Consider the following 26,285-nt stretch of genomic DNA (forward strand, 5'->3'; position numbering starts at 1 on the left):
CTAGATGGAACTATCTATTTCCTTCCATCTCTGACAGGCAAGAAATTCCTGTCCTTCTGAAACCTCACCTCCTCCAGGAAGCTCTCTAGATTTCTGGCCAGACAGGATGACTTGGTCTTCTGAACTCTTCCCCCACCCCCGCCCATCTACCCCTCTCTGGAGGCACATACCATTCCCACCTCACCTGGAAGTTCCTGGTGAGCTCATGCCATTTGTTCTGCTGGATTGTAACATCTTTCGGAGATGAGGCAATGAATTGTTTATGTGCAATAGGTGCATGCCTACGGGGTGTTTTGCACATAATACTCTTCAGTAAATTAAATGTGTGTGTGCGTGCACAGGTGGGCAAGGATTGGTGTCCAGTGTCCCCAGAGTAAAGCAGCTAACAATAACCCTACCTCAGTGGTGGAATATTTTTGTTAGTTTGATTCCAGTGGAAGAAGAGGGAACAAATAAATCCCCAGAGGCCTCTCTCTGTTCAGTTCTGCACTCTTGATTCAGAAACCTCACCCAACAGGTGATTCCCTGTTGTGGCTACACCCCAACCTCCCCCTCATCTTTGTCTCCAACATCAATTGTAAACAATGTCAAATTTTGCATGAAAAACGCTTTTCTTGTACCTGGATGTTTGACCCAACTATAAATAGAACATAGTTTTGTTTAAGAAATCAGAATTAAAGAACCAAAGCTTTCTAGTGTCTCAGTAACCGAAGCATGAAAGCAAGTTGTGAAGAAAGAGCTGTTGAGAGCATGAGTTTGAGCCAAACAGGCCTGGTTTCGAATTCCAGTCTTGATGTTCCTGAAGTGTATGAATGCCAACAAGCCACTCTGTTTCTTCCTATGTAAAATGGAGATAATACTGCCTGCCTCTGGGGATTGTCAGGTTTTAAGGAGATGTCGGTCATAAAGCTCTCAGCAGAGTGTTCCTCGTAGTAAACACTCAGTAAAGAAAGAGGATAAGGCTCGCTGGAGGCAGGATGCTGAGGTTCTCATCTGACGAGTCCTTCTTGTCTCGCTTTAGGTGACCTCCCCCCTTCTCTAGTCCTCAGTCTCTATACTCAGCCAAGAACTGACTGAGACGGTCCCTTGTCCCTTCCACTTTTACAGGTCTATGAGTCGGGCCTGGGGATCACATAGTATGGCAAACAAGAGCATCATCAGAGGGCAGAAACCCTGGTACCTCCACTTCCGGCAGTGTGGCCGCGAGCAAATTATTTAACTGCTCCTAGCTCGATTCACCTCATCTGCAAACGAAAATACTTACATAAACTTTATAAATCCAAGGGCCCATGTGATCCAGTTTTATTTAGCACTCAAAAATAATTTACAAAGAATTCCATTTGTACTAGAAACTCAAATAATTCAAAGTAATGTTTTTCAAATCCCCCCTCCTGGGGAAAACTCCTCAGTCCTCTTGCCATCTTCCCAGTTGCTCCGGAGCATCTCACACATGCAGCCACGAAATAGTCTCACAAGCCTCAGCTACACAGGACTTCTTTCCTCCCCTTCCCCACCCTATCTTCCCTCCAAAAAGAAGTCTTCCTTTTTAGGAGAGGGTTGGAGGAAGAAAACTCAGAGAGCACAACAGAGATCTATTCATCAGGAACAAGGTGGGTCAGTGGGGGCTGTGACTATTTCCAAGGAAATAAATAAGTTTTGTCCTGTCACTTGTAAGCGGCTATGGGGAAACTGATATTAGATTATTTGGAGTAAGTAGTCAGTTGTGGCTCAGACAGTAAAGAATCCGCAATACAGGAGACCTGCGTTCGATCCCTGGGTGGGGAAGATCCCCTGGAGAAGAAAATGGCAACCCACTCCAATATTCTTGCCTGGAAAATCTGATGGACAGAGGAGCCTGGCTGGCTACAGTCCATGGGGTTGCAAAGAGTCAGACACGACTGAGCGACTAACACTTTCACTTCACACTTTCAGAATCTGATATGTAGGAAGTGCTGAAAATATGGCAGCCATTATTGTTGTTTTGTTTCCCTGGTGGTTCAGATGGTAAAGAATCTGCCTGCAATGCAGGAGACTTGGGTTCGGTCAGGAAACTCCCCTAGAGAAGGGAATGGCTACCCACTCCAGTATTCTTGCCTGGAGAATTCCACGGATATAGGAGCCTGGTGGGCTACAGTCCATGGAGTCGCAAAGAGTTCTACACAACTGAGCAGCTAACACTTTTACTTTTTCCAAACCTACATTTTCACGCAGAATTATTCCACTGTTGCCACCACAAAGCCCTCTTTCCCATCTCCCTCTTCCATCTGACCACCTCCCTCACTCCCATCAGTGAATTCCATTCAACTCAAAAATTCTAACCATGCCTTTGCCTGGTACGCCCACTGTTGCTCCCTCCTCAGTGACGTCCTGGCTCCTCCTGCAACATTTCCCATCTCCCAGGAAAGGAAGTGTCTCTGACCCTGGCACACACCCCCTTTCCCATCTGCTGTCTCCCACTTGCCTCTCCCATCGCACAGAAGGCCTCCTCACCATCGTTGTCATCAGAGTGCTTCCACTAGTGGGACAATGGCTACTTCTGTTTTACAAGCTCCATGGAGCATCTGGTCCCCAACAAGGAATACTGGAAAGAGAAATACCTACGTGTATCCAGGCCTGGCTGAGGCTTAGAGAGGAATGCAAAAGAAGCTAAGAAGCTTAGAGTACAACAAGGAAGGCAAAACATGCAGAAAGCCTCTGGGTTGTATAGTAGGAACTGAAAAACATGAGACTTTCATGCTGAAGCTTATTTAAGACAAAGAGTGAAGTCTGACATTGTGCCCCCCTTTGTCCAATTCCCTATCCCAATTCAGGACTGGAACTTCCCTTTTACTTCCTGTTGAACCTCGATCTTAACAACCTCAATTTCCCCAAATGAGGCATAAATGACCAGGAATCGTGTGACATCCTCCCTTCCCTATTTCTAAGGGTATGGATATTCTAAACAGGATTAAAGTCCTATAAAATCAATAAAGCACCAGTGGGGAAGTATCAGGCATTATCCTCCAGACGAGAGAGGATGGAGAGAGGCCTGCTTAGACTTAAACTCCCTCCATGTAGGAAAGTCAACCACTTCACTCTGGTGAGTGATTGGAAGTAATGATTAGCAGAAGGAGACATTTTTAATCTTTTCTAGAAGGAAAAGACGACCTCAAAAAGCACTTTTCCAGCTGGATCCACAGTCACTCCTGAGGTTCATATGGGGAATTAATGGAAAGTGTGAAGATAACATGGTGAAGATAGCCACCCACTGTATATCACCAGCGAGAAAAGGCCATCAGACCCCAAATGAGCCCATAGGAACAGCATCCACAGTGAGTGAGAGCCCCACCCAGCTCTGAGCTGCTCAGGGCCCACAGTGAATCACCATCTTGAGGAAAAACAGGGAGTCTGACCAAAATGAAGGTATGCCATTCTTACTTCAGGAGGATTCATGGAAGGAATCCAGGGAACTTTTCCAGAAGACAAGACTGCTGGTCTTTGGGGAGGGATGAGAGAGTTGACAAGACAGTGAGGTTCAGATATCTGCAGAGCCCTCATACATGCTGATGTGTGGAACTCACAGGGACTTGTGCATTTGTGAAGACACAGATTTTTTACAGGAAGAATTCTGGGTCAGCCAGGCCTGACAAAAGAACAGGATGTCTTGCTGGACATTCACTTGGAGACTGTGGACTAGCCGAAGTGAGGGCCCTGTGGTTGGGGTAGTTGGATAGATGAATGGATGATGGATGGATGGACTGGCAGATGTATGTGTGTATATATGGAGAGTTCAACAAAGGTGTCGTGGGATGGATAAATACATCTGAATGGATGGATAGAGGGAAGGACATACAAATGGGTGTATATATAAAGATATATGGATGGCTTCCGAGGTTCTACAATTACATGGTAATTTGGGCAAGGATTACCTAGTCTTCAGGATTTCACAGATCATTAAAATCTAGGACATTGACATAAAGTAACCAGCTTCCCATTTTGTCGTTAAGAACATCAGTATAAATAACTACCACGTGTTGGAACAGATGAAACAGATCAGGATGAAATAAAGAGCAGTCATTCCCAAGTAGGGATCATCAATAATCTCTCTCTTCCTCTGTCTCTTTGACATTCATTTTACGTCAATATTTTTAGATATTGTCCACATTTTTCTCATTTAATTGGTGCAGGTTTGAGAATGAGCAATAACGTGTGTTGTTTTCAATAACATCTCCTGAGCCACAAGCTCTAATAACTAAAAGGGAATAAATTTACACCAGGGGTAAAACACTCATTGCCTTTGAGTCCAGGCAGGTACCATAGTTGAAACGGGTGTGGTATGGACTGGGGAACGAAGGGACCATGAAAGCCTGAGAGTCCACACTCCCCGAGAAACAGCAGGGCAGCCTCAGCCCCAGCTGTCACCACACAAGCAAACCCAAGGTGGCTGGCTAGATATTCTGACCTATATTGAGAGAAGTTGGATGTATGACTTTTTTGATGAATTGCATGATTTAAAAACATTTGCCAGGAATTCCCTGGTGGCCCAGTGGTTAAGAATTTGCCTGCCAATGCAGGGGACATGGGTTTCGATCACTGGCCCAGGAACTAGGATCCCACATGCCACAGGACAGGAAGGCCTAGGCAAGTCACAGCTACTGAGCCTGTGTTCCACAGCCTGAGCTCACAAGAGAAGCCACGGCAATGAGAAACCCACGCACCTCAACTAGAGAGTAGCCCCCACTCGCTGCAACTAGAGAAAGTCCACACGCAGCAACAAAGACCCAGCACAACCAAATAAGTAAACGAAAGTATTTGCAACTAATTTTTAAAACTGGATTTGTCTCCGGGCTATCATCCGTGATCCAATCAATAAACACACACACACACACACACACACACACCTGTGGATCCAGTTTGGTCCATGGGTCATGGGTTTGCAATTTCTGCTCTAGATACCAGAGTTGGGATGGGCAGTGATGGAAAGAACACCAAAAAGGACCACCAGAGAGCTTCTCTGATTAAGATGAGGGTCGAGGAGGGGCACTGAGAAAAAAAGCCACTGAATTCCTCCTGGTGAATAATTTCTCCGCAGTCTATTTCCGAAAGAGCTGTAATTCGGGCTCTGAACAACCTATGATTTACATCCCAGCCGGTGTAAAAGATATTGTGCTGAGCCTTCCGAGTGTGCTCTGTGTGTTTGTATAAATCTCCCTACTCAAAATATCTCCCACAGTTGACTGACAGCCCGTGTAATTTAGCAGAAGGCTAAAAATTAAAATCTTCGAGCCTGCTGAGGGAGTGAAAGAATACAGTAACTCTACAGCACCGCCCCCTCGCCCGGCCCGGGCTCGGCAGACACCAGGGCTGTTCATTTTGGAGACGGAACAAAATATTTGTATTTAGATTTATTAAGTCATTATTCCACCATTTGTTCCAATGCGCTTTATTAAAACCAGATCTCATCTCTGTTTTGAAAGTATTACCTGATTTACATAAGCTGGTCCCAGCCCTAATTACCGCTTCCTTTCGTGTCTTTTCATTTCGAGGGAGCTTTGCTCTCCCCTCCTGTTTTTGTCGCCTGCCTTTATGGCCCATATGTCTGCCTTGAGATAGCAAGAATCTTCAACCTATAAATAGACGGTTCAGAACAGCCCCGCTGCCAGTTATCTGTCCACACATCAACATTACCATAATTGCAACAGTGAATGTGTAATCTCTCTAATCACACGTTCCAGTCGGAAAACTGGATTGGGTTTCATAAATTGTATAATTTGAGGCTTTCCTGAGCTAACCACTGGGTGGGTAGGCTGCTGTGGGTCATCCAGGGCTTGGCTGTGCCCCGCAGCCTGGCCCGGCACCCAGGGTGGCATAGTGACACACACACCTGTGGATAATGGTAGTGCCACCCTGGCTCTGGAATGAGGATGCCTGGGGAATATGAGAAGCGTAACTTTTTGAGGCCTATTGAGAGGCTGGCACTTTGCACAGGCTCTTTTCTGATTTTCCTTCCATCATCCTTTTAGGGAAAATACCATAAACACTTGCCTCTTACAGATGACACCAAGGCTCTGAGAGGTTGAGTGAGTATCTGAGGGTCACACAGTAAACAGCTGACACTCAGATGCATGTCTGAGATTCCATATGCCACTCTCGGTTAAGCAGCTTTCATTTACAACACAGCACAGCTGAAGGCTTCAGTGGATTCCATTTTTTGTTCCTCCAAAGTGCTTTCATTTCTGTCATTTTAGCTAATCCCCAGGACCAACCAAAGAGGTCTTTATAGATAACAAAACTGAGAGGTTAAGTACACTGTCCAGGGTCACACAGCTTGTGAAGTAGAACTGGGATTCCAGTCTAGGCTGGCTCCCACACTTTTGAGTGTTATTCCTGAAGCTTCCACAGCCCAAGTGCTGACTGGGGGTCTTTCTTTCCTCTTTCAGAGCCTTTGTTTTCTTTGCCGGCCTCTCAGAAGGATGCTGTAATTGGCTTGATGTCAGCAGGCAGAGCCCTGGGGACAGGTGGAGAGAGAACAGCAGTCGGCCTTCTGCCAGCACCCCAGAACCCCTGGGGACAACTCTCTCTCAAGCCTGGCGGGGGCCCAAGGAAACTGCCTCTGAAGCCCCCCACAGAGCTGCTGGGCCAAGGGCTTCTTTTGTTTTGTCTCAGGAGCTTCCTCTGGTCAATGTTATTCAAACTCAAGGTCTTTGGAGTAAGATGAGGAGGCTGATGACACCCTGATAGATGGACTGCTCCCCCCAGACAGAGCGCCACTCAGGCTGTGCCTGGTAATTGTGCAGCTTCGCAAAATTTCAGATGTCTATTAGCAGCTTTAGATTGGGCGCTAATCAAATGATGACCTTGTTACCAGGACGCTCCTTAGGGCCTCCCTCCCTCTTTCCCCCAGCCCTCTTTCTCTCAAAAGGAACTGTCTAATTCAACCCATTTAATTTTTCCAGATGAGGAAACTGACACTCAGAAAGGGGTAGAAACTCAAGGTGTAAGTACGTCCCTAGTTCTTTTTGTGATGGTTGTTGAGCTGCATGCGTGTGTGTGTGCCCTCACAAACACACACACACACTCACACACACACTCACACACACATCCCCCTACACTCCATCTCTCCATTTGTTAACTGGGTCTCCAAGCTCCTTTACCCCATTCTGAAGCACTTTAGCCAGCATTTTAGGCAAGAAGTTGGAGCCCAGAGTTTCCCACCTTCCAGTCCTGTCCTTATAGTGTCCCCAGGCCCCCACGGAGTCAGAAAGCTTAGTTTCGGGGACTTCCCTGGTGGCGGAGTGGACGAGAATCTGCCCACCAATGCAGGGGACATGGGTTCAATCCCTGGTCGAGGAGGATTCCACGTGCTGTGGGGCAACTAGGCCCACGAGCCACAATTACTGAGCCTGTGCTCCAAGGCCCATGCTGCCCAAGAGAAGCCACCACAGTGAGAAGCAGAGCACCGCGACGAAGAGGAGCCCCCATTCGCCGAAGCTAGGAAACACCCCTGGGAAGCGGCGCAGACCCGGTGCAACTAGAAAGAAAGGACTACTGAAAACCAGTTTTTTTTAAAGAGAAAACTTTGTTTTCAGGTGACTCTGTCACGGCCTCTGACCCGTGGGTGACCCACCATGAGCTTGCCCTCTATCTCCGGGCGTCGGAGCCTGGCCCAGCAGGTGGAGATGAGGACTTTGTTCTCCTTCACTTCCCCTGCACAAGGTCTCTGAGCACCAAAGACAGTCCCGGGAACAACTGGGCTGAGTGGGCCGACCCTTGAGCTGGCCCCCGCCCAGGAAATGGTGAGGGAGTGAATGGATCACTGCTCTCAGAGTGTGGTCCGCAGACGGCAGCACCTGGGAGCCAGCTGGAAGGGCAGATGCCCAGGCTCCAGCCGGCCCTGGTGAATCAGAATCTCAGAGGGTGTGTGTGTGTGTGTGTGTGTGTGTGTGTGTGTGTGTGTGTGTGTTGGGGGCCTGTTTCAGCAGGCGCTTTTGTGTTTCACTGTGAGTTTGAGAATGGTGGGTCCTGAGCAGCTGATGCCTGGAGATCCTTCCCAGATGGACAGTCCTTAGAGTCCATTCTCCCTGTGATGGTTCAGGCCCATCTCACACATTCGCACCGAGCCAGTGCTTTCCCATACCATCCTCAACAGGAGGGCTTTCTCCCACCACACGTCTTCTGTAGCATCTTAGGAATAATGCTCTTCAAGTGCTCAACAAGCTGCTTTCTGTTCTGTCATCTCCCTCACTGGATCCTGAGGTGTTGGCTCGTCTTCGCGCTCCGCATCTCCCTGGAATGTCTGGTGCACAGTAGGTGTGCAGAGCGGATGTGGGCGTGCATTAATTGCACTGACCACTGGGTCCCCAAGAAACAGGCTCTGTGGCAGACTCTATTGTTGTTCTAGACTCTCAGGGAGACACTTCATCATTTTACAGCCAGCAAGGCTCTATTATCATTTTTTCTGGGGTTTTGAGGGCTGGCCCCACAGGAATCTCTCAGGTCACAGCAGGGAGCTTCTCCTCCCCTCCCCTGTTTCCCCCAGTGCCCACCTACGCCTGGTCAGGCTTGGACATATTAGTCATACCTGGTGGCAGCTTAGCTCAGCCTAGGTGACATCCTACACTGCTCTTGACCCAGATCTGGAGAGCTCATTGAAGGCTCATGAGCCAGTTCCTTAGGGGAGGGGAAGAACTCCTCCCCTCTCTGAGAAGTGACCAAGCAGTTTGGGAAAGGGGGGCCTGCAGTGCCCTAGCAAGCCTGGTCTCTTCCAGGTCCCAAATAGGTTCACCTCCTCCAGGAAGTCCTCCTTGGTGCCCTGACCCAGGAGGCAGGAGAGGTGGGTTTTCTTACGTGCCGCGTCCCCACACCCCAGCAAGCTCCTATTCTTTGTGCCTCAGGACCTCAGAGTCATGTGGGCTTGAGACTTACCTGCCTGAGGGTGAGCAAGTTGCCCCCATAGTTGGCCAATTCCGCATCCTGAAAAAGAAAGTCATAAAGCTGGAATGCCATTCCAACCCCCACACCTCCTCTGCTTCCCTCTTCCCGTTCACCCAGGTAGTGCTCACATCATCAGCTCCCTGTGCCTCAGGGCCCTCCCATGTGCTCTGCTGTGCCCCCTTCCCCCAACCCCACCCCACCCCACCCACCGCCTGAAGCATTTCAAACACATCACCCAGAGCTAGGGACTGGGATGGCGGGGGTGGGGAGTGGGTGAGGGGGGTGGAGACGGGTCGGCTTAGAGTGGGATGGAGCATGGAGGACACCTGTCCAGTGAAATGGCATGGGAAAATAAAAGATAACAAAAATCATGCCCTGCCATTAAGCTGCTGTGTGACTTTGTGCGAGCCCCTTGCCCAAGCTGGGCCCGTCAGGTAAAAGAAGGCTTGGGTTTTCTATGGCTGCAGTACTCTCCTCTCATCATAGGAAATAACTTGGAGGCTTGTGTGTGCATGTGTGTGACTGCCCCAAGAACATGTGGGGCCCATCTAACCACATTTTGCTTCACGTTCTTTGCTTTCATGCCCAGAATGTGAGCTGCTCAGTGAACTACTTCGAGTCTCCTCCCAGTGCCTGCTGGGGGTTGGGTCCTCTGCTGAGTTCCATTTCCCAACAAGAGGCTCCTCCTGTGATTGGCCAATGCCTAACAAGGATTAGCCAAGTGTGCAAAGAGCTCAGGGGGATTGTCCTCCTTAGACGGTTTGGAGAGCCCCCGTGGGCAGAAGGTACTTCCTTAGGGTGCAGGTTGGGAGGCGGAGATGGCAGATAAAAGACCTGCTGGCTTCTCTGGCAGGCGCAGCCAGAGTGGTGTCTTGTTACCAAGTCTCTGAGCTAGCCACTGCACCTCTGGAATGTGAACAAGATAAGTCGGGAGATTTCTTGTTGACACTTGTCCTGGAGAGAGGGTCCGGGCTTCTGGTCTCAGGTTGTACAACACCTGGGCAGGTTGGCTTCGCAGGAGTTCCTGGTGCTCATGGGGAGGGGGCCCTCCGTACCAGCAGAGCCAGGCCTCCCCCTGCCCCCTACCCACCACCCAAGGTGCAGGCGGGATTCCTGGTGGTGGGCCCTGGGGGGTCGTGAGGTGACCCAGAGCCCCAACTCCAACCCTCTGCAGGGGAGCCCTGGCCGTGGGTGATGCAGACCCAGACCAGACTGCCGGTCCCGTCCTCAGGGAAAGGCCTAGAACAGGCAGCCCCTACACGAGGCCCTACTGTGTGCTGGGCAGTATGTGAGGTTTTCCCACACTCCCTTTTATCCCTACCATATAACTGAGAGGAAAAGGAAAAGGAAATGACTTGCTCTGAATTACAACCATGCCTGTCTTTTGCCAAAGTCCGGGGCCCCAACCTCGGGTCCAATGTCCCATCCACAGGGGCACATGCCTGGCCTGAGCTCCCTCAAGAGCTGACAGCCTCAAATATGACAAATATTTGACAAGTATGCCTCAGCTCAGTGATTCAAGAGGCAGCCAAATCTAGATCAGGGGGTCTGATGAGCCCAGTTAACTCTGGGCATCCTGCGGCCCTGGCAGGGAACACTCTCCGGCTTTCAGCCCTCTGTGGTGGTGGTGGTGGTGGTGGTGTCCAGCCGGCCGGGTGACTCAACAGCCTCATTCCCACAATCTGGGAGGGTGAGCGCCCTCCCCCGGGGTCAGCTTGGCTTTGTCGGCCTGTCTGGGGTACCTCGGCAGCCAGCAGCCTGCCCCCCCAGCCCATCAGCACAGCCCTGGGGCTCAGGCCAGCCTCCCCACAGCTCAATCACGGTGCTTGCCCTCTTTCTCAGCCCACTGCCCTCTCCCCTGAGATCAGAGGCCACTTCTAAATTCCTCTGGCCACCTCAAGCCTCCCCTTGGCCAGGCTGTGGTGATTTCCTTGGCTCCAGCCCCAGAGCCCCCGTCCTGCCCCCAAGAAGAGTTCATCTCCCAGAGTAAACAGCTTGCTTGCCAGGCTCCGGGCCCCCGCCCCCAATGTTTTAGAGCAAGTCCTGTGTAAAGAGAGGGCTCAGGCCCAACCGGGGCATGGAAGCCAGAGAGGGAAGTGGATCTTGGCTGGACTTTCAAACGGGATGTGTGGGAGGGCGAGATACGGTTAGCCAGTGCAGGTAGGGCGCAATACCATCTGCTCCGTCCAAGAGAAACACAGCGCCCCACGCTGCAGCTCTCACCCCAGGAGGCAGCCAGCCGGAGAGAGCTGCACTGCGACCTTGAGCAAGGCTGTGACCTTGAGCAAGGCTGGCAGCATTCACATCCTCGCCCCACATCTGTAAAATGGGCACAACTGCTCCTGCTGGCCAGGGATATACAACACAACACACACAGCTTTCTCTCTAAAGGAGCTGGCTGGCAGGAGGCCTGCTCCAAAGTGCTCCAGACACGGTTATTTTTTTCCATTCGATGCACAAGTCCAACAGGCTTTGCACAATCTTTGACGGCTCTCGTTTCGCGTTCGTCATTCTGGGAGCCTGTGGGAAGGGATGCACAAGGCACTTTGCAAACGGTGCCGAGCTCTTTGTGCCGGGCGTTTGTGCTGCTGTCCTCCCAGCAACCCTCAGGGGAGTGGGCAGACCTCACCCATCCCCCAGACCTCCCACCTCAACACGCATGCTTGACCCAGCGAGGAGCCAGAGGTCACAAACAGGAAGGTCATTCCACAAATTAGGATGGCTATGGAAGATGACTTTGTTGAGCCCTAAGTAAGTGCCAACCACTGGGGGTGGCACTTGGTGACACCGAGGTGCAGAAGTTCTGCCAGAAAGTCTCATGGGGCAGAGCTGGAGGAGGTGCCTACATCCCAGACAAGTGTGAAACAGGCTGAAGAGAGTTGTGGCCACCTTGCCTACAGGATTCTGTTTCAGTGGGAAATCAGTGCTGAGTGGAGCTTCCTGGAGGAGGGCCCAAGGACTCTGAAGGATGAGCAAGAGTTTGCAGTGAGAGAAAGGGCATGGAAGCCCCATGCCCCGGCCAACCAGGGGGCTAGGAGGCTCTTCCAGAACCTTCGGGCGCAGGGAGGAGCCTCGTTGCTCCTCACAGGTGACTCTGCAGGTATGGGGAGGCCCCTGGGGGACATCAAGACACACCCACCAAGGAGGGACATGTGTGAAACCTATGACCCAGCCTCAACCTTCCAGAAACTGGTTGGGTGAGACAAGGCTCACCCCTGGCATATTTCAAGAGCAGTGCTAACCAGCTGGGCTCCAGCTATGGGCGTGGCCTGAGAGGTCAGATATCACTTCTTTCTCAGGTGACTCTGCCGACCCCTTGACAAGCAGACCCATGTACCCAGGTGTGCACACTGATTCCAGAGACTCAGAGGTGTTCCCCTCCCCTGCCATCAAGGAAGCCCCGAGATGATCCAACTCCTGTATTCTACAGGTAAGGAATTTTGGGGGAAAATGGGCCTTGCCAGAGGTCCGCATGAGTCAGGGCAGAACTGGACTGAGACTGCTGGCTTCTACGGGTTCTCTCATGGGCTGCTGTCACTTTCTCAATATGGGTCCCTGCGCAGACGCAGTCTTCAGGGTTCTGTCACATGATGGAAGGGAGCCTGCACTTTCCAGGAAAAACCTGCTCCCTCCCCAAGACTCCTCTCTTAGGAAAACCTTCTCACTCTGGTCCCCCATGTGCAGTCCTGCTGGTCAGCTGTATCTCATGGCTCCATGGCAGGTCACAGCATCCACCCAGGTTATACACAGGCATCCTCCCCCCAGCACTCTCCATGGCCGCCGCTGGCTGGATGTGACTCATTCCAATCCAATCTTATCCCCTTATCAACAAGAATCCACGCCCTCCTCACCCCGCTGCTAGGGCTATTACCACAGCTAATAAAATATTTCTAAAGCACATAAACAGGTGGCTTTTCTGCTTAAAATCTTGCAGAGCTACCCAGTGGCCTTGAAAATTAAGTTCATGCTGTCTGTATGGTCTACAGGGACACTCGTGGCCAGTCCCATCTGCCCAGCATTGCCCCCTCCTGCTTCATGCCCACTCTATCTCGGCAGTAGCTGGGCAAAGGCTCCTGGCTTCTAGACAATTCGTTTCCACCCATCCTTCTGTCCAGGGGAATAAGATGTGCGTGGGCCAGCTGAATACACTTTTACCTTAATGTTGGCTTTTGTGCTTGGTTTTTAAATCCAGTTCCCTTTCGACAGAAACGTTCTTAAGTCCTCCTTTCTATTCTGGACTTTGGGAAACCCTCACACACCAGAGAATCATTTGTAAACATCCTCCATGGTGGTTTCCTTCCATAGGCTCACACAACTTTTTTTATGTCGAGAGGTTTTCTGGGGCTTGAAATGAAAGTCATGAGAGAGGGTCATTATGAGCATCAGTGTCTAGCAGTGTGCAGTGACCCATTGGCTGATGAATAAATAACGTAACCAAGAAGTTCAACCCATGGATTCATCAGGAACAAGGGCTGACATTCAAAGTCCCAGACAGTTCAGTTGGGAGAATAATAAAAGCGCAGCTGAGATGGGAGTCTGGGACACCCCCCTCCCCAGCCCCCACCCAGGCTCTGCTTCACGGCAGACCTCACAAAAGCACAGCCCAAACGAGCTTCATTCCTGGGCTCTCATAACTGGACTTTCAGCTTTCTCGAACAACGCTTCCTGTGTTATGTCTGCAGTTTGTGGGATCTGATAAGAGACTAGATTCCAAGTTCAAAAGGGACCACACTTTGTAAATAGTTTCAAAGAGAAGTACTATTTATGCCTGGGAGGAGATATACGGTAAGAGACGAGACAGCCTTCAAGTTAGACAAGCTAAGAGGGAGTCCCAGAGTCACTCTGCGGACCGCGGCAAACTGCTGAATTTCTCCATCCCTGGGGTCCTTATCTGCATGGTGGAGACCATAATGAGCTCACTTCCTTGGGTGGTAGTCAGGGATAATATGCAAATGAGCATATAGTCTGTGCTCAGTAAATAGTGTTTGTGGAGGGGGTGATTGCCAGTGAAACTACTAATGTGAGCAGAAACAGCTTATCCGTACTTGTTGAAGATGATTTTGGGCAGAACGAGACCATCACTGTGACAACCAGTCGCCTAGAACTGCAGTTCAGGACTCCCTGGTGGCCCAGTGGTGAAGAACCCACCCACAAATGCAGGGACACAGGCTCAATCCCTGGTCCAAGAAGAGCCCACATGCCCGAGGGCAAGCTTCATGCCACAACTGCCAGAGCCCTCATGCCCATAGCCTGCGCTCTGCGGCAAGAGAAGCCACTGCGATGAGAAGCCCGTGCCCTGCAATGCAGAGGAGCGCCTGCTCGCTGAAACTAGCAGAAGCCCACACACGGCGACAAAGACCCTCATTTATTTATAGCCTAAATAAACAAAATAATGGTTAAAAAAAAAAAAAATTGCAGCTCAGAAAGGGAGACCTTGAGTCAAAGCCTACACAAGGACAAGCGGCATATGCAAAGGGCTGAATATGGGCCCCAAATAGATCAAGTCCTAACCCCTAAAGTCTGATAACAGTGACCTTATTGGGGAAGAAAAGGATAGGTGGAGGTACGATTAAGGACTTTGAGGTGGGGAGGTTACCATGGATTGTCCAAGGGGTCTTCAATGCAATCACAAGTGCATGTTTAAGGAACAGGCAGGACTTCCCTGGTGGTCCAGTGATTACAAATCCACTTGCCAATGCAGGGACACGGGTTCAATCCCTGATTCGGGAAGACCCCACATGCCATAAAGCAACCAAGCCAGTGCACCACCGCTACAGAGTCTGAGCGCCCTAAAGTCCACGCTCTGCAACAAGAGAAGCCACTGCAATGAGACGCCCAGGCACTGCAACTAGAGAGCAGCCCCCTCTCACTGCAACTAGAGAAAGTTCTCACACAGCGACAGAGACACAGTGCAGCCAAAACTAGATAACATCTTTTACAAAGAGAGACGGGGGAGACTTGATACACAAACACAGAGGAGAAGGTAATAGGACGGCAGAAGAGGGAGAATTGAAAGTGCTGGCACTGAAGACCAGAGCAAGGGGGCCAGAGCCAAGGGATGTTGGCAGCCACCAGAAGCTATAAGAAGCAAGGAACAGATTCTCCCCTGGAGCCTGCAGAGGGAGTGAGGCCCTGCTGACTCCTTCATCTTGGCCCAGTGGTCCTGATTTGGGATTTCTAGCCTCCAGAGCTAGGAGAGAAAAGCTTTCTGCTGTTTTAAGCCCCCAAGTTTGTGGTGACTTGCTACAGCAGCCCTAGGAAACTGGTACATCCAGGGTCATAGATTCTAGCCTGTTTTACTCACAAGGAAACCTATACTCAGAGAACAGTAGCAACTCACCCAAAGCCACACAGCATGTTAGCCTCAAGGCCAGGGCCAGACCAAGGTACCCAATCCCTGCCCCACTGCGCTTCCTCTTCCCTTGCCCACCTTCTTCCCACTAGGAGGCCTTAGACCCCTGCCCTGGACATCCTTGGTTGCCATAGTGATTTTATCTTTACTTACTGCAGCCCCTGGGTGAGACCAGCTAGAACCAAATGCTGTCCCTGTGGTCACCAATGCCCCCTGCCCAGATGCCCACCTGAGTCACAGGTTGGGTTATTTGGGAGAAGACTCGGAGTTTGCGATGCTGGATCTTTATTAAGGATCCACACCAGGGAAGGAATCGGGGAGGAAGTAGGATTGGAAGGGAGAATCGCACTGCAGGGCAGAACTGACAAAGCCTCAGCCAGCCCCACAGGGAGTTGTCCAGCTGGAGCAGCCCGGACCTCACCCTTCCATCTGGCTCAGTCACCAGGTGCCGGCTGCCCTGAGGAGGGCATGACCTCCACCGGGGTGGGCCTCTGCAGTGAAATCCACTGGGGCCACCTGCTAACTGCCCTCCCTGCAGCTGGGCAGAAAAGCCCTCCCTGAAGGAGGGCCGGCATGTGCAGACCACAGCCCAGCACCCCCAGGCATCCAACAAGCAAGGGCTGTATCCCAGTGGGGCCTAGATGGCTTGCCAAACAGCAGCCCCACCCTCCCCGGTGGCCAAGACCCTCTCCACTCAAAATGGGATATGTGCACAGGTAGCCCAGATTCCACCTGGGAAGCTGTGAGAAACGCAGACTGTTTCAGACCCCACGGTCCATCTGAGAAGCATGCTCTATCCCAGGGGTTGGACGACTCCAGGCACCAAATCCGGTAAGCACCTGACTTCATAGGTCCTTCATGCTAAAGATGATTCTGCCTCTTTTACGAAAAAGAACATGTAACAGAAACTGTATGATCCCCAAAGCCTATTCAGTTGTGACATAGCCTTTTGCAGAAAACTCTCCCCAACCTCTGCTCCAGAAGGACCACCAGCAGGGGAAGATGCTGGGTGCTGAGACCTCTCCCTGAGCCCTCCTGGTGTTTGAGGCCAGCCCTCTGGCCCTGCCTCCCACATCCTGACTTCTTTCCTCCTGTACCCACCTCCTTCCCTTCTCTTCCTCCCACTTTCTTTGATTTCCTCACCTCCTCTCCTGCCTCCTGGCTTTTCTGTCTCCGGGGTGTGTGTGTGTGTTTCTTTCTGTTGGAGCGTGTGTGTCTCAAGCTCTCTCTCACTCCTGTCTCTGAGACGGCCTTTGTGTCTGCGCATCTCTGTCCGTCTCGCCCTGCGTCCCTCCCCACACTCCAGCTACAGATCAAAAGCGTCTTCACCCTGCACCCAGGGTGGTGAGCACAGGCTGCTGTTTGGAGCAGTCGTGGGCACTGCAGGTAACCTCCTGCCTTCAGTCCTGCCACGTCTGCACCTGCTCCACTAGTGTTCCCAGCTTCAGGCAGTCTCTTCTCAGCTCTGCACCATGGTCTCTCCCGGCCCCCAGATCTCCCTTCTCCACGAGGCCTTTAATCTTTGCAGCTTTTTTTTCCCTTCAACATCCCCGATTCTCTTGTGAAATGCAAATTAATTAGCGTCTAATTACTCACCCGGCGCTGCATGTAGAGCCTTCTCTTGTTAGGCTCCTGTCGAACAGCTCTCTCATCTGCTGAGAACCGGGCCCATGAGGAGCAATTCCGGTTCAGGGAGGCAGACAGCAGTAAAGAGAAGGCCCTCCCCGCTCCCTCCACACTTCATCAGCACCCACCTCATCAGTGGCTCCCAGAGACACAGCCAGGTCAGGCAGCTGCCCGCCACTCATCCTAATTGCCGGCATCATTCTGAAAATTGATGGTGCTGAGGTCTGTGAGAGGCCAGGAGTGAGATTGAGCCGCTGTCCTCAGGGAGGTGACCGTGGGCTGAGAAGCCAAGCCCTCTTTGTGTAACAGGTGTTCCCTCGTGTGACCCTCCAGGCAGCAGGTGATGAAACAAGATCTAATCTTGAAACTTGGACAGACTGAGTTCAAATGTGGGAGGTGAACGCCAGAGCACCTGAGCCTATCCTAAGCTGTAGTGTATAATCTCCAGTCCTGGAGAGGCGGCGGGGGCAGAAGGAAGAGAACAGGGCTCCACCAACCAATTCCTGGGAGACTTTAGGCCTGGATGCTCGAGCCTCAGTTTCCTCATCTGGGAACTGATGAGAATGGGGCCAGCAAGGTGAAAAGAAGCCTCCGGCTGCAAAGTGCAGAGCGTGGGCTGGGCGCAGTGTAGATGTTCCAATAAACGTCCATCTTATTTTTCTTTGCCTTTATGATCCCAAGGGGTAGATCTGTACTGGCTGGACCTGGAGTTGGATTTTTGTCCAGCACACTGCCCAGGTGGCTCAGTGGTAAGGAATCTACCTGCCAATGCAGAAAGATGCAGGAGACGTGGGTTCCATCCTTGGGTCAGGAAGATCCGCTGGAGGAGGAAATGGCAACCCACTCTAGTATTCCTGCCTGGGAAATCCATGGACAGAGGAGCCTAGTGGGCTACAATCTGTGGGGTTGCAAGAGTCGGTCGCAACTGAGCATGCACGCGCATGCAGCCCCCCCACCTTGGGTCACTGGCCCACCCTCCCAGCCTCTCCCAGTACAGTCACCACAGTCACCCCCAGGAGCTTTGTCCTATCCCAGCTAATCCTTACAGAAGTTGAAAGATCAGGCTTCCACCCACTAACTGGAAGAAGGAGATCACCCTCCACTGGCCTGAATTTGGGAAACTCATCTCTGAGAGCTAGACTCCTGGAACCCATCATCCCAGGACTCACCCACAGAGGCTCACCCTGACAGCCCGCAACCCACCTCACCATGTCCTGAAGATCCTCAGGCTTCAGCAGTCTGCCTACATGGTCTGTCTGTCCCATTCCAGTCCCCTCCATCCAGCCCTGCTACCCTCACTTCAACTGGCTAAGAGCAGCCTCACCTCTTCCCAGCTCTGATCATTCCCTCCAGACTGAGCCCTGTTCCCTGTAAACAGCCATCTTGGGAAGCATTTCTGATGCTTATGGCTCATGTGAGACCCCCAAGTTCAGAATTCTCCACTGGTCACTATTTGTATTTCCTGATGGTCTGAATAGGCGTGAGTGCGGTTCTGTTTCTCCAGCATACTGTCAGCACAATAAAGGAGGGGACAACTCCAGACACACAAGGACCATACCAGACCCCAAGAAGACTGAGTGCAGCGCAGTGCTGGGACTACAGCTCACCCAGCCAGCATCTGGGGGACTGAGTGGATGACCTGATGTACAGCCTCACCCAGCTCGTTGGCACCAGCTCGGCAGACGTGTTTGATGAAGATTGGAGAAGGCATGGGTGAGAGGGCATGTGGGTGCCTTGAGCAGCCACCCGTGCTGGGCACAGACACTAGCCCTAAGGTCTTCCAAGTATGCACCATCATTTCGTGCTCACAACAGCCCTGTCTTGTTCTTCCCCATTTTATGGTGGGGATCTGAGCCTGGTGGAGCTTCAGCAACCAACCCAAGTTTATATAACTATACACATGGTGAGGCCCAGCTTGCACCAGGCCTATCTCCATTTGGAGTTCAAGGCCTCTCTGGTTGGCCCAGTTGCTCAGAGCTCTCTGCCCTCTCCCTCTGGCCTGGGTTGGCAAATGCAAGCCAGTTGGCTCAACCCTTTGCTCTGCTGTTGGCCTCTGGAGCCCCGATGGCCTTTGATCCTTCTTTCCTGGCCAGTCCCTAGGGGCTGGAGCTGGAAGTCTGCAGTCCTGGGGGGGTTCAGCCTACTCTGTATGTGGGACACTGGTGGGGACAGAGGCTGTGCCAACCACCGGGCCAGAGGCCCATGGAGCTCGTGATCCTGCCTGGGGTAACCAGGTCCACAGGCTCTCACCAACCAGGTGCCAGTGGCTGCGGCTGCAACGGGCTTCTCTGCTCAACAGAGCTGCTCGTGCAATGCCTTCACTCTACCGACAGGGACACTGAGAGCAAAGGAGGGAGGTAGCTTACCCAGGACCTCAACAGAGCAGGGCCTGGGACCGGGCGCCCTGACGCCACTCCAGGACTCATTCTGCTGCTCCCAGCTCAGCTTCACAAATGCGCGGAGAGCTGCGCAGCAGCTCGACCCCGCACGCTGGCTGGGAGCGCTGCAGGGCAGATTGGTGAGCTCAGTGAATTTTCCTGGGGGAAAGGCTGCAAGGTGGATCAGGCCCAGCTCAGCACACAGGCCTCCGGATACATGGACTGAAGCCAGGAAGGAAGATGGCTTTCCCCACTGAGGCAAGTGACAGGCCGAGGGGTAGAGACAGCGGCCTCAAAGGACAGAGAAGACCCCAGGGACAGTCCGAATACTCTGTGACGGGTTGGGGACTATGAAGTCTTGGCTGCCCCTTGTCCCTGCAACGCGGGGGAATGTCTCTGGCACGCTGGCGGCCCTCGAGGCCAGCATTTCCCAAGATGGCTGTTGAAATCCTGCCCTGCGCTGCCAGGATGGCACTGGGAGAAAGCACCTTTCCCAAACCTCACCTCACCCCACCTCACCTCACCTCCGGAGCTCAGTCTCCTCCCACTCTGTGAGCTGGACTGCCGGCGTGAGCGTCCACGTGCGTGCGGCACCTGGCCCTCCTCCTCTGTGTGGGTCTTCCCCACTCTCTGATGGGAAGGTCTCTGTGTCCACAGGACACACATTCGCTGCACTGCCCGGGCTCTGCCCTGAACCCTTCCCCTCCAGCAACCTCAGAGAACCCAGGCCAGGCCACCTACATCACACCCTCCCTCAGGAAGCCATGCGGGGTCTGGGCAGGGACGCTGATTTGGAATGAGACAGCTCCTGCTTTTGAGGAGGAGCCGGCAGTCGATGGAACAGAGAAAACATGGGTGTGACTCACTGCAACGCAGGCTGGAAAGTGGGTACTCCTGCGAAGTGCTAAGGGGTGAGGAGATGGCTCTCCAAGTGAGACCCAGCTCGGCTCCCTGAGAGAGACGGCATGTGCCCTAGAGACAGATGCGTGGGGCTCGGCACCGCGTGATGCCTAATACATCGTGATGTATTAGGAAGATCTTGACTGTGCCAGGAATTTGACTGAAGGGCCTAGAGATGAGAGAAGCAAGAAGCACGGATGAAGGACCTTGGGTGGCATGGTAGGGAGCTGGAGAGGGGCAAGAAGCAGGGAAGTCATACGACTAGATTTGTGAAAATAAACCACTCCAGCCTCAGGGTCAAAGAATTGAGGGGTGGAGGCAGGGGTGGGGAGGGTAAAGGGCAGCTGCTGAGACCAGCACAGAGGGGACTACAATGGCCCAGGGGAGAGAGAGCCCAGGCGATGATGAGAAGGGTCCAAGGGAGGAAGCAAACTCCAGAGACAGGTAGACGGCGGAAGTGACAGGATTGGTGACGGATGGCAAGGCTGGGGGCAGGAAGGGGCAAGATTACAAAGATAGGAGTGCTGTGGGCCCACCTTTCTTGCTGGGGTGTCTGGCTGGCTGGAAGTGTACGGTGCTGGGGGAGCCAGCAGGGAGAGAAGTTTGGGGAACTCAGGAAAGAGGTCGACCCTGGAGATGGTGACTGGCAGTCATGAGGTGGGAGGGAAGCCAAGGAGAAGATGAGGGACCCAGACAGGTGCCAGATGGGGAATGACAGCAGAAGGGACAGGGCCTGCATATGGGGACTCTCCCCTCCCCACTCCCCACCCCCGCCTGCTCTCTAACCCTGCAAATCAGTACTCTGCCTCTCAGAAACTGTCTGCTTATGTATGATCCGTCCCCACCCCCCACACTGTTCCCATGGCAACAATCCTTCCCCCTCAGCCTGTAGAGGTTGGTGTTCAAAACTGCCAGGGAGCTCACAGCCAAGTTCCTGGCCACACCACGGCCGTCATTGCAGGCTGAGGCCAGGAGATTCAGCAGCCCCTTCACCCCACCCTGATGGCCTCCTGTACCAGCATGCCCCCCCCACCCTCCCACACTGGGCACAAACAAACATTTCCCTAATCTTTCCCCTCCCCCTCCGCAGCCATCCTTCTGTGTCCAGCCCAGGCAGGACAGACGTTCCACAAACAAGAAACATCCCATTCTTGTGTTACGTCATTGGGGCTTATTTGTTACTGCACCATCCACCAGCCTATCCTGACTAATACAATCCCTGTGCTGCGACACCATGCCAAGCAAGCCACTTGTTTTCCACTTCCCCCAGCCAGGACAGTGGGGACCATCACCCCCTCACCCCACCTTCACCTTTCCAAGCTGCCCGATGCTCTACTGCCCTGAACTCCAGAAGCCCTCTCTACACTCCCTCACATTGTCACGGCCTTTCCACCTCCCCACCTGAACTGTGGGCTTCTTAGAGCGAAAATCAGGCCTGAGTCGCCTTTGTGTTGCTCAGAAAACCAAATGCTGTGCTGAACGTGTAGGAACTGAACTGAGAGGCCCTGTGGGCGCCTCCGCCACATAACATCCTCGATCCGGGCTTCCCTTCCTTCCCCACTCCATCCTGCCTCCAAGATCCCATCGGGGGAGCAGGAGAAAGCCACGACAGAGAGACGGAAAATATTCCTGGTATTGTTCTAAGGTCACAGCCTGTGGTTGTGGGAGGAAGTGGAGGGGGGTTGGGAGATGGGGAGGAGAGGTTAACAAGATTAAAAAAGCCATAATGAGACCACAGTACAAACCCTGCAATTATGCTCCCAAATTTAATCAAAACAGCTTCCCGCACTGGGTCTGTAATGCATCTAACAGGCCCCGTCAGGTTCTGCCTCCCAGGCCTGGCTCTTGAGATACCACAGAGCGCAGAGATCTTCTGCAGAGCTCCAGGGAGCCGGGGAGGGCCTGCCTTCCAGCACCACCCCCCAGCCCAGCCCAGCCCAGCCCAGCCCACTGAGATATGCCTAGGGCTCCACGCTGCTCTCTTTCTTTCCCCACTCCGCCCCATCACCGCCCCCTGCTTCTCATCTCTGCCTCCTGCTCTCTCATCTTGCCCAGCTCCACTGCTACCTCTGCAGCGGGCTTTTCATGGGAATGACCACCATCTGTGACCCTGGGTTTCTTAGGAAGGGTTCCCTCAGAAGCCCCCCACCACTGCCCTGGGATGACTCCTTTCTTAATCAGACCCCAGAGCAGATCTGGCCTGGCCTGCATGTGTTGACCTTCTTGAGAAGAGAGTACTGTCTCCACATGGTTTTGGTCTCCCCTGGCGTTTGGAGATCAGTACCTTTAGTAGGGGTAGTTAGATGCTCACTAATGATCTGTATGTCCCCCTCCTTGTCCCAGCCTCCCTTGTGAAAGGGTTGGGGTTATGTGACTACTTCTGACCCATGGACTGTGGCTTCCAGGTCAAGGATGGAGAAAGAAACATCCTTTCTCCATCTCTCTCTTCCCTTGCCCTGGTGATAGGAATTTTTTGTAATTGCTTAATTTTAATTTCTCTTGGGATTTCAGTGAAGGTAGTGATAACTATAATAACAATATTTGCTGTCTTTTATCATGCAATTGCTAAGTATCAGGTATCATAATAGATACTTTATCTGCATTAACCAACTTAATTCTCATGACAACCTGTATTACCTAGACATTGACTCCATTTTACAGATGAGTTAGTAAGATGATATGTATTTTGATTGGTGCACAACAAGGTGAGAAGGCTACCCAACCCACACTGGACCTTTACAATATGGTAGTTAATAGCGGGGCTTCCCTGATCACTCAGATGGTAAAGAACCTGCCTGCAATGTGAGAGATCCAAGTTCGATCCCTGGGTCAGGAAGATCCCCTGGAAAAAGGAATGGCTACCCACTCCAGTATACTTGCTTGGAGAATTCCATTAAAAATTGCATTAAAATACTTTATGCAATAAGAACACAACAGGAAGGGTTTCAGAGAGCTTCTGGGTTGGTGAACACATGGAGACCTGGAGCGAGCTCCACACCCTTTCCCCTCAGCTTGTCTGGTGTATCACTTCCCTCTGGCTGGTCCTGAGCTCTAGCCTTTCATTCTGAGTTCTAACCATTTCAATCTAGTAAGTGGGCTTCCCACGTGGCTCAGTGGTAAAGAATCCTCCTGCCAATGCAGGATACGTAGGTTCAATTCCTGGGTCGGAAAAGATTCCCCTGAGGAAGGAAATGGCAACCCACTCCTGAGAAATCCCATGGACAGTGGAGCCTGGCAGGTTACAGTCCATGGGGTGGCAAAAGAGTTGAACATGACGTCGTGACTAAACATCAAAATCTAGTAAGTAAAGTGTTACTCAGAGAGGGCATGGCAGCCCACTCCAGTATTCTTGGCTGGAGAATCCCATGGACAGAGAAGCCTGGTGGGCCACAGTCCATAGGTTTGCAGAGTTGGACATGACTGAAGCAACTTAGCTGGAAAGCAAAGTGTTACCCTGAATTCTGTGAGCTACTCTAGCAAATTAAGTGAACCCAAGGAGCAGGGTCACAGAAACCTCTGATTTATAGCCAGTTGGTCAGTAGTCCAGGTGACAACCTGCACTTCTGATTGGTACCCGAAGTTGGGTAGGGGGGCAATTTCATAGGGCTGAGAATTTAACCTGTAGGATTCAACTCTAACTCCAGGCAGATAGCGTCAGAATTGAGTTGACTTGTAAAGCGTTTACCTGGTATCAGAATTGCTTGTTGTGGAGGAAAATTCCACACATCAGAACTGGTGTCAGAATTGAAGATGTTGGTCCAAGATCAAGCATAGTCTGGGTAAGGGTGGTCCAGGCTCAAAGACGAGTTTAGATTCTTGGCATTTTCTGGGCTCTAAAGGGAAAGAGGAGTGATTGTTCTCTGACACCAAAGACTTAGGGTATTTTGTCAGCCAGGGGCTGAGCTTTCCGAAACAGCTCAAGGAGGATTCCAGTCCATCCCAACCCATCCCATCCATTCATGCAACAAATGCTGTTTGAAGGTACTCCCCACCTTTGTCCTCAGGAGGAGGGAGGAGACAGCGGGGAGAACAGAATGCAGACTTTCCACCTAGAAGACCTGAAATAGAGGGCAGCTGGCCTTGGGCTGGACCCCTGGCCTCTCTGAACCTCATTTTCTAAACAGAACTAATGATACCCTTCCACTTCACTATCTCCTAGGATGGTTTTGAGAATCAAGAGACTTTCTTTGACAAAGGGGGTTGGAGGTTGTTATTAAGAAGATAAGGACTTAATTCCTTGAGATACAAAGTAGACAGTCATTAGTGTAGTTCGAGAGGTACAGATAAGGGGTTATGAGAGAAAGGCAAGGCGAGAGAGAGAGGGGACTGTTTGGGACGATGGGAAAGAGGAAAAGCACTGAGACTGAAGAATGAATAGCATCCCGACAGACACAGGTCTAGCAGAAAAGGTCTAGCCCAGCAGGGGACGAGAGAGCAAAGTGTAGAGGCGAGAAACCCTAGAGCAGTTTGCAGAAACAGTACAAAACACCATGGATATTTGTAGGGGTCCTTGGGAGAGAATATTGTAAGTGTGTCTGGGGAGGTGACAGAGTTTGGACTTCATTTGGTGCCCAGTCCTGGGAACTTGTTAGACATGCGCATGTTCAGGCTGCTCACCAGGCCTTCTGAAGGAGAAACTCCTGGGGGGCTTGGGCAGGAATCTAGGTTTTATCAAGCCCTCCTGGGGATGCTGACAACCCCTCCAGTGGGAGACACACTGATGTAGCAGGAACTGTCAGCACCCAACCCTGCCAGCTCCCATCCGCCGCCATCCTCTGAGATGGCTTCTTATGGCCACTGAAACCAGCCCTGCCTAAGCACGAAAAAACTGCGAATGTCAACAATTAGTGTCCCAGGGGAGCAGCAGTCACTCAATGGTTGACAGGAGCTGGTGCTGCATCCCAGCCCCCTAAACCTCCAGATGTGTGGCTGAGATGGGGCTTCACATTCCATTCCACGTGGTCATGGTCATGGGGTCCCTGAGGTAACAGACGCTGCCCATGTGGGGCACCTCCCCTCCCAGTCTGACTTCTCTACTCGCATTGCCCAAATGAAGCACTGCTATTGGCGCCCTTGGCTCTGCTTCAGGGAAGCTGAGATGGTTCACGCATGCGTGTACAGAAATACTCACGTGGTGCCTCTTCTGTTCTCACAGAAGTACAGACCAGAGCGGGGAGGCTGACCTCCTGGGCTGGGAATGGCACTGGTTTGACTCTTCCTCTGAACTCTAGCCCTTCCTTCAAAAAAATCAAAGCAGCTTCTGCATCCGGCAGCCTGCATTTTCCATAGCTGTAAATCGGGGCAGTTTACCTGTTGTCTTTGCACTTTGGTTTTCTCACCTGTAAAATGGGCATAAAAATATTGGGTTGGCCAAAAAGTGCATTTGGTGGTCCAGTGGTTAAGAAACTGCCTGCCAATGCAGGGGATGTGAGTTCGATCCCTGCTCAGGGCAGATCCTTCCTGCTGAGGAGCAGCTAAGCCCATGCACCGCAACTACTGATGCGCACACGCCCGAGAGCCCAGGCTCTGCAATAAGAGAAGACACTGCTGTGGCAAGCCTGTGCACCGCAGCTAGAGAGTCGCCCCCGATCTCTGTAACTAGAGAAACTCCATGTGCAGCAACAAAGACCCAGCACAGCCAGAAATAAACAAATAAAGTTTGGGTTCTTCTGGGTGTAAGATGTTACAGAAAAGCTCAAAGGAACTTTTGGCCAACCTAATACTTCCTGTTAAGATCTTAGACTAGTACTGCTATTGGTGTGGCTGTGGCTGTTCTTGTTCATACCGATTATATTGCTAAGTTTGGAAAACTCCTGACTCTATCACTTATTACTGTATATTCATCTCCTAGCTAGTGGCAGAACCAGGTTCAATTCCAGGACTGGCTACCTTGAGACCTCTGGTGCTGAACCCCTCATGCTATGTAAGGGTAACATAATTAAATACCAAAATGAAGGAAGAGTTTTTAACCTCAGAACTTCCTTTCAAATTCTCCATATTGACATGGTTCCAAGAGGGAGTGGGTTGAGGGATGCCATTCTGGCATTCCTCTGCTGTGAGACCAGAGAAACCACATCATAGAATTGAAATCAAATCAAGGAATTTGGGTTCTGGGG

Source organism: Capricornis sumatraensis, chromosome 2 (assembly GCF_032405125.1).
Source record: "Capricornis sumatraensis isolate serow.1 chromosome 2, serow.2, whole genome shotgun sequence".
NCBI lineage: Eukaryota > Metazoa > Chordata > Mammalia > Artiodactyla > Bovidae > Capricornis > Capricornis sumatraensis.